Source organism: Oncorhynchus masou, chromosome 29 (assembly GCF_036934945.1).
Source record: "Oncorhynchus masou masou isolate Uvic2021 chromosome 29, UVic_Omas_1.1, whole genome shotgun sequence".
Classification (NCBI taxonomy): domain Eukaryota; kingdom Metazoa; phylum Chordata; class Actinopteri; order Salmoniformes; family Salmonidae; genus Oncorhynchus; species Oncorhynchus masou.
The window spans coordinates 88,121,142-88,129,444 of NC_088240.1; positions in this window are offsets into that span (position 1 = coordinate 88,121,142).

The window sequence follows — 8,303 nt, forward strand, 5'->3', positions numbered from 1 at the left end:
CCCTTCCAGCAGATCCTGGACTTCAGAGGAACTGCTGCTGCTATACCCCATCTTTAACTTTACATCGAAGCTCCGGACGTTTTCACTCCAGGGAAAGATCCTCCTTCGGCCTTGTGGGTCCTGGGTATGTCTCAATGATAACCTCGGCCATCACCTTAATTGTTCACGATTTTCGAAAAGACTGTCCAGCTTATTCATCAGTGTTTGGAAAATATGGTCATCACACCATTTAAAACTGAACACTGGTATAAAGAAGTTTACATCCTTGCATGCTTTGGAAAATACATATGAACTGACAGTTTTCGGCGCATTTGCACTATCAAATTGTTCACATGCTAAACTTGTCACTCTGGAGTCAGGGGTATACGCCATTGAAGCGATTCTTAGAGCCATCAGATCACTTCGTCCGCAGACCAGTTCTTCCAACACATATCCGGATAGACTTGAAGCACTCAGGGCCTGTTCAATTTGACACAGCGCGAGTCTTATCTTACGCCATTCTCTCATCCTTTGCGCTGGAGAAAAACTCTCGGGTTCTGCCCGATAAAGGGGTTTGGGGCCGCTGTCTGTGAATATCTTAACCGTAGATTCCTCAGGTTGGAATATGTAAGACATATGTCCCTCACTCGTACCCAAAACTACTTTAAAACATTCTGTAGCAAAACATCCTCCGGGCTTTTGTCATTGGGTTCATGACATGAGCTGCAGAGTACCCCGAGAATTGGCCTAGGAGACATATTTTTATTTTTAATATTCTGGGTTTTATTTAAAAAATCTTGTTTACTGTTCTGGGGTCGCATGCTTTGTTCTGGACTTGTATTTATAATGCGTCTGCCACAGCCAATACCCCGGACATTCCTGCTTCATCAGATAACAACCATAAGGGCAATAAAACTGGGGGTGGGGGGCCATACACTTTCAAAAGTTCAAACACTGAACCCCCCCAGTTCAACCAGGTCCCTAGACATCACTCAGCATGACTACTTCAAAGAATGCAATATAGATATAAAATAACATACCCTCTAACACGTGACCACAGGAACAGGATGGCCTGGCCGGAGGCCCATATTTGGACATGTACACATCATCATGGACACAGGGTTATCAATCAAAATTTTGCCCCGTGCCGTCTACTTTATTCTCTCTGTTAGAGTAGGGGTGTTAACCCTGGTGTCCTGGCTAAATTCCTATTCTGGCCCTCATACCATCACGGTCACCGAATCATCCCAAGCTTACTATTGGCTCATTCACCCCCCTCCCCTGTAACTATTCCTCAGGTCATTGCTGTAGATGAGAATGTGTTCTCAGTCAACTTACCTGGTTAAATAAAATAAAACATATGCTTCTAAATAGCACTTTCGGTTTGAACGGGAAGCCCGGTAATTTGTTGCAATTTCCTCACAAAGGAAAATTGGTAGATTCTCTGGAAAAGATATGTCCCTACATGACCAATGCCTACCCTCCTCCCCCAGCCATTGGGATGAACTTTGCGGGACCCCCACCCGAGTACTCCTACCAGGTACGGACGAGACATGGAGACAACTGTTCCTTGAATGTTTTGTACTTGTCTCATTAAAAATGATTTCATACTAAAGACTAGGTCAGAATACATTTGGACACCCTCACTCTTTGTCTTTCCCTCTCAAATCAACTCTTTACCGTGAAATGCTTGCTTACGAGCCCACCCCAACGATGCAGAGTACAAAACTATAGAATATATACACTGCTCAAAAAATAAAGGGAACACTTAAACAACACAATGTAACTCCAAGTCAATCACACTTCTGTGAAATCAAACTGTCCACTTAGGAAGCAACACTGATTGACAATACATTTCACATGCTGTTGTGCAAATGGAATAGACAACAGGTGGAAATTATAGGCAATTAGCAAGACACCCCCAATAAAGGAGTGGTTCTGCAGGTGGTAACCACAGACCACTTCTCAGTTCCTATGCTTCCTGGCTGATGTTTTGGTCACTTTTGAATGCTGGCGGTGCTTTCACTCTAGTGGTAGCATGAGACGGAGTCTACAACCCACACAAGTGGCTCAGGTAGTGCAGCTCATCCAGAATGGCACATCAATGCGAGCTGTGGCAAGAAGGTTTGCTGTGTCTGTCAGTGTAGTGTCCAGAGCATGGAGGCGCTACCAGGAGACAGGCCAGTACATCAGGAGACGTGGAGTAGGCCGTAGGAGGGCAACAACCCATCAGCAGGACCGCTACCTCCGCCTTTGTGCAAGGAGGAGCAGGAGGAGCACTGCCAGAGCCCTGCAAAATGACCTCCAGCAGGCCACAAATGCAGGTTCACACTGAGCACATGTGACAGACGTGACAGACGTGACAGAGTCTGGAGACGCCTTGGAGAACGTTCTGCTGCCTGCAACATCCTCCAGCATGACCGGTTTGGCGGTGGGTCAGTCATGGTGTGGGGTGGCATTTCTTTGGAGGGCCGCACAGTCCTCCATGTGCTCGCCAGAGGTAGCCTGACTGCCATTAGGTACCAAGATGAGATCCTCAGACCCCTTGTGAGACCGTATGCTGGTGCGGTTGGCCCTGGGTTCCTCCTGATGCAAGACAATGCTAGACCTCATGTGGCTGGAGTGTGTCAGCAGTTCCTGCAAGAGGAAGGCATTGATGCTATGGACTGGCCCGCCCGTTCCCCAGACCTGAATCCAATTGAGCACATCTGGGACATCATGTCTCGCTCCATCCACCAACGCCACGTTGCACCACAGACTGTCCAGGAGTTGGCGGATGCTTTAGTCCAGGTCTGGGAGGAGATCCCCCAGGAGACCATCCGCCACCTTATCAAGAGCATGCCCAGGCGTTGTAGGGAGGTCATACAGGCACGTGGAGGCCACACACACTACTGAGCCTCATTTTGACTTGTTTCAAGGACATTACAGCCTGTAGTGTGTGTGGATCAGCCTGTAGTGTGGTTTTCCACTTTAAGTTTGAGTGTGACTCCAAATCCAGACCTCCATGGGTTGATAAATTTGATTTCCATTGATAATTTTTGTGTGATTTTGTTGTCAACACATTCAACTATGTAAAGAAAAAAGTATTGAATAAGAATATTTCATTCATTTAGATCTAGGATGTGTTATTTTAGTGTTCCCTGGAATGAGTAGGTGTGTCCAAACTTTGACTGGTACTGTATATATTGTAACACGAGGAATAATATACCTAAGAATAAAGCTATATACAAGGAGTACCACTTCCAGATCAGTGTGCAGAGGTACGAGGTATTTGAGGTAGATATGTACAAGAAGGCAGGGTGACTTGGCATCAGGATAGATAATAATAATAATAATAATAATAATTGCAAAATAAAGAACATCAGCAGCAGCAAATGATGAGTGTAACGGTGTATGTTTGTTCGTGTGTGTGTGTGTGTGTGTGTATGTGTGTGTGGGTTGTTTCGGTTTGTGTGTGTGGTACAGTATGTATAGTATGTGAATCTGTGGGGGTTTTGTGTGGGAGTGTACAGTGCCTTGCGAAAGTATTCGGCCCCCTTGAACTTTGCGACCCTTTGCCACATTTCAGGCTTCAAACATAAAGATATAAAACTATTTTTTTGTGAAGAATCAACAACAAATGGGACACAATCATGAAGTGGAACGACATTTATTGGATATTTCTAACTTTTTTAACAAATCAAAAACTGAAAAATTGGGCGTGCAAAATTATTCAGCCCCTTTACTTTCAGTGCAGCAAACTCTCTCCAGAAGTTCAGTGAGGATCTCTGAATGATCCAATGTTGACCTAAATGACTAATGATGATAAATACAATCCACCTGTGTGTAATCAAGTCTCCGTATAAATGCACCTGCACTGTGATAGTCTCAGAGGTCCGTTTGTTCATTCCAGTCACAGGCAGCAGAGAACTGGAACGAAAGGCGGCCAAATAAGGTGTTGGCTTTATGGATGATCAGTGAGATACACCTGCTGGAGCGCGTGCTACGGGTGGGTGTTGCCATCGTGACCAGTGAACTGAGATAAGGCGGAGCTTTACCTAGCATGGACTTGTAGATGACCTGGAGCCAGTGAGTCTGGCAACGAATATTACATTTACATTACATTTAAGTCATTTGGCAGACGCTCTTATCCAGAGCGACTTACAAATTGATGAATTCACCTTATGACATCCAGTGGAACAGCCACTTTACAATAGTGCATCTAAATCATTTAAGGGGGGGGTGAGAAGGATTACTTTATCCTATCCTAGGTATTCCTTAAAGAGGTGGGGTTTCAGGTGTCTCCGGAAGGTGGTGATTGACTCCGCTGTCCTGGCGTCGTGAGGGAGTTTGTTCCACCATTGGGGGGCCAGAGCAGCGAACAGTTTTGACTGGGCTGAGCGGGAACTGTACTTCCTCAGTGGTAGGGAGGCGAGCAGGCCAGAGGTGGATGAACGCAGTGCCCTTGTTTGGGTGTAGGGCCTGATCAGAGCCTGGAGGTACTGCGGAATATGTAGCGAGGGCCCGCCGACTAGTGTATACAGGTCGCAGTGGTGGGTGGTATAAGGTGCTTTAGTGACAAAAATGGATGGCACTGTGATAAACTGCATCCAGTTTGCTGAGTAGAGTGTTGGAAGCTATTTTGTAGATGACATCGCCGAAGTCGAGGATCGGTAGGATAGTCAGTTTTACTAGGGTAAGTTTGGCGGTGTGAGTGAAGGAGGCTTTGTTGCGGAATAGAAAGCCGACTCTAGATTTGATTTTCGATTGGAGATGTTTGAGTTAGAGGAGGTTAAATAGCACAGTGTCCAAGGACGGGCCAGAAGTATACAGAATGGTGTCGTCTGCGTAGAGGTGGATCAGGGAATTGCCCGCAGCAAAAGCAACATCATTGATATATACAGAGAAAAGAGTCGGCCCGAGAATTGAACACTGTCGCACCCCCATAGAGACTGCCAGAGGACCGGACAGCATGCCCTCCGATTTGACATACTGTCTGCAAAGTAGTTGGTGAACCAGGCACGGCAGTCATCAGAAAAACCGAGGCTACTGAGTCTGCCGATAAGAATATGGTGATTGACAGTCGAAAGCCTTGGCAAGGTCGATGAAGACGGCTGCACAGTACTGTCTTTTATCGATGGCGGTTATGATATCGTTTAGTACCTTGAGCGTGGCTGAGGTGCACCCGTGACCGGCTCGGAAACCAGATTGCACAGCGGAGAAGGTACGGTGGGATACGAGATGGTCAGTGACCTGTTTGTTGACTTGGCTTTCGAAGACCTTAGATAGGCAGGGCAGGATGGATATAGGTCTGTAACAGTTTGGGTCCAGGGTGTCTCCCCCTTTGAAGAGGAGGATGACTGCGGCAGCTTTCCAATCCTCGGGGATCTCAGACGATATGAAAGAGAGGTTGAACAGGCTGGTAATAGGGGTTGCGAAAATGGCGGCGGATAGTTTCAGAAATAGAGGGTCCAGATTGTCAAGCCCAGCTGATTTGCACGGGTCCAGGTTTTGCAGCTCTTTCAGAACATCTGCTATCTGGATCTGGGTAAAGGAGGACCTGGAGAGGCTTGGGCGAGTAGCTGCGGGGGGGGGATGGGGGGCGGAGCTATTGGCCAAGGTTGGAGTAGCCAGGTGGAAGGCATGGTCAGCCGTTGAGAAATGCTTGTTGAAGTTTTCGATAATCGTGGATTTATCGGTGGTGACCGCGTTACCTAGCCTCAGTGCAGTGGGCAGCTGGGAGGAGGTGTTCTTGTTCTCCATGGACTTCACAGTGTCCCAGAACATTTTGGAGTTGGAGCTACAGGATGCAAATTTCTGCCTGAAGAAGCTGGCCTTAGCTTTCCTGACTGACTGCGTGTATTGGTTCTTGACTTCCCTGAAAAATTGCATATCGCGGGGACTATTCGATGCTATTGCAGTTCGCCACAGGATGTTTTTGTGCTGGTCGAGGGCAGTCAGGTCTGGAGTGAACCAAGGGCTATATCTGTTCTTAGTTCTGCATTTTTTGAACGGAGCAATCTTATCTAAAATGGTGAGGAAGTTACTTTTAAAGAATGACCAGGCATCCTCAACTGACAGGATGAGGTCAATGTCCTTCCAGGATACTCTGGCCAGGTCGATTAGAAAGGCCTGCTCACAGAAGTGTTTTAGGGAGCGTTTGACAGTGATGAGGGGTGGTCGTTTGACTGCGGCTCCATAGCGGATACAGGCAATGAGGCAGTGATCGCTGAGATCCTGGTTGAAGACAGCGGAGGTGTATTTGGAGGGCCAGTTGGTCAGGATGACGTCTATGAGGGTGCCCTTGTTTACAGATTTAGGGTTGTACCTGGTGGGTTCCTTGATGATTTGTGTGAGATTGAGGGCATCTAGCTTAGATTGTAGGACTGCCGGGGTGTTAAGCATATCCCAGTTTATGTCACCTAACAGAACAAACTCTGAAGCTAGATGGGGGGTGATCAATTCACAAATGGTGTCCAGGGCACAGCTGGGAGCTGAGGGGGGTCGGTAGCAGGCGGCAACAGTGAGAGACTATTTCTGGAGAGAGGAATTCTTAAAATTAGTAGTTCGAACTGTTTGGGTATGGACCTGGAAAGTATGACATTACTTTGCAGGCACTCTCTGCAGTAGACTGCAACTCTTCCCCCTTTGGCAGTTCTATCTTGATGGAAAATGTTATAGTTGGGTATGGAAATCTCAGAATTTTTGGTGGCCTTCCTGAGCCAGGATTCAGACACGGCAAGGGCATCAGGGTTAGCAGTGTGTGCTAAAGCAGTGAGTAAAAAAAACTTAGGGTGGAGGCTTCTGATGTTGACATGCATGAAACCAAGGCTTTTTTGATCACAGAAGTTAACAAATGAGGGTGCCTGGGGACATGCAGAGCCTGGGTTTACCTCCACATCACCCGCGGAACAGAGGAGGAGTAGTATGAGGGTGCGGCTAAAGGCTATCAAAACTGGTCGCGCGTTGGGGACAGAGAATAAAAGGAGCAGATTTCTGGGCATGGTAGAATATATTCAGGGCATAATGCGCAGACAGGGCTATGGTGGGGTGCGGGTACAGCGGAGGTAAGCCCAGGCACTGGGTGATGATGAGAGAGGTTGTATCTCTGGACATGCTGGTTGTAATGGGTGAGGTCACCGCAAGTGTGGGAGGTGGGACAAAGGAGGTATCAGGGGTATGAAGAGTGGAACTAGGGGCTCCATTGTAAACTAAAACAATGATAACTAACCTGAACAACAGTATACAAGGCATATTGACATTTGAGAGAGACATACAGCGAGGCATACAGTAATCACAGGTGTTGAATTGGGAGAGCTAGCTAAAACAGTAGGTGAGACAGCTAATCGGCTTGCACAACAACAGCAGGTAAAATGGCGTTGACTAGGCAGGGAGGGTCGGATGAACTACACACAGAGCCTGAGTGCGGCTGGGGCCGATAGATAAAACATAAACAAGCAGAATGGAGTACCGTGATTAATGGACAGTCCAGCATGCATCAGCTATGTAGCCAAGTGATCAGTGTACAGGGGACAGCGATGGATGGGGCAGGGAAGCTAGACTGGCGAGTAATATCCAGGTTAAAAAAACTGGCTGGCTGTGCAGAAGGTAAAAGCCGCTAGCAGTGGCTAACAATGACTAAATAGCTTGTAGCTAGTTAGCTGGTTAGCTTCTGGAGGTTCTTGAATGTGTTCTAAAAATTTAAAATAATTCCGTATCACATTGGGTGAGGCAGGTTACCGGAAGGTATGATCGAATTAAAAATCGAAAAGAGATTGAAAGTAAATATGGGTCCAGTGAGTGGTTGGGCTGGCTGGGGACGCGGGTCGATTCAGACAGTTAGCAGGCCTTGCTAACAAGCTAACAGTTAGTAGGCCGGGGCTAAACAAGCTAGCAGTTATTGGACCGGGGCTAAACAAGCTCGCAGTTAGCAGGCCGAATTAGCAGGCAAGCAGATAGCAAGGGCTAGAAAGTTAGCCTTTGGGGGACGTCGCGATGGGGTGAGTCTGTTTATGCCTCTTCATGCGGTGACATCGATAGACCGGTCGTGGGTCCGGATATTGTAGCTTGTGTCCCATGCCCAATTAAGATGTCCCACGGGACTATGCAAGGCAGGGGCGTCCTCTTCCCTGAGCCAGCCCAACAGCTGACCGCATACCGCATATGCCTTCCTCAAGTTGGAGGGATCTGAATTGGGTTCTCAGGTGGGGGCTCATGAAGTTATAGCCCAGCAAGGGTCCTTCCGTTTGATCCAGATCCACTGGCTGCCTCTTTCAGCTGTTGAGAAACTGCTCTGACGGTCTGCCGCAGAGCCTGTCCATGAATTCCAAGTTCTTTCAGGAACC